Source organism: Dromaius novaehollandiae, chromosome 3, assembly GCF_036370855.1.
Source record: "Dromaius novaehollandiae isolate bDroNov1 chromosome 3, bDroNov1.hap1, whole genome shotgun sequence".
NCBI lineage: Eukaryota > Metazoa > Chordata > Aves > Casuariiformes > Dromaiidae > Dromaius > Dromaius novaehollandiae.
In genome coordinates this window covers 97,350,553-97,351,264 of record NC_088100.1, presented here as the reverse complement: position 1 = coordinate 97,351,264, position 712 = coordinate 97,350,553, and positions in this window count along the sequence as shown.

The following is a 712-nucleotide window of genomic DNA, read 5'->3' as shown; positions in this document are numbered from 1 at the left end:
GCGCCGCTCCCTCCCCCTCCCCTTTCCCCCTCAGTGAATGAGGATGCGAAAGAAGTCCCGGCCCGCCGCGCTCTTCACGGCAGAGCCTCCCGCACCCCGACTGCGCCCCCTCCCCGCCTCCAGGCCCCCAAGCCCCAGCAGGGGAGAGGGTGAGATACGGGAAAGGGGCGGACTTCACCTGAAAAGCGGCGCGGAGGGGGGGGCAGAGGGCCGGTTGGGGGGACTATTTCTCTGAGCGGAGGAGGATTTTAGAAAAAAATGCCGAGGAGTGCAGGGACTCCAGAAGGAGGGCGCTGATTGGTGGGTTCGTACCTGCAATGCGTCACTTGGACATGCACAGTCTGGGCTGGGAAGCCGTTACCCCTCCCCCCGCCCGCAGTGCGCGAGGCCCGCGCGGTGCGGCCAGGCCCGGGCCGGCCGGCGCCCTGCGGCGGGCCCGGGGATGCTGCCGCCCGCCCCCAGCCCCTGCGGACACACACAGGGCGGGTGTTTGGGGCCAGAAATCCGCCTGTCCGCAGCGGGCAGGCAGGCGTTGCAGCAGGGTGTGCCGGGATGGGTAGTGCCTACAGTGCTCTGCTGCTGTTGACACACGTGTGATGAGCACGAGTGGCGGCGGCCTCTGCAGAGGTGCGGGGTGGGGGAGAGGGGAGCACAGCGGGGACGTGAGGCGCCTCGGCAGCGGCGATGCAGGCAGGCCAGCACTGCCAAGGGT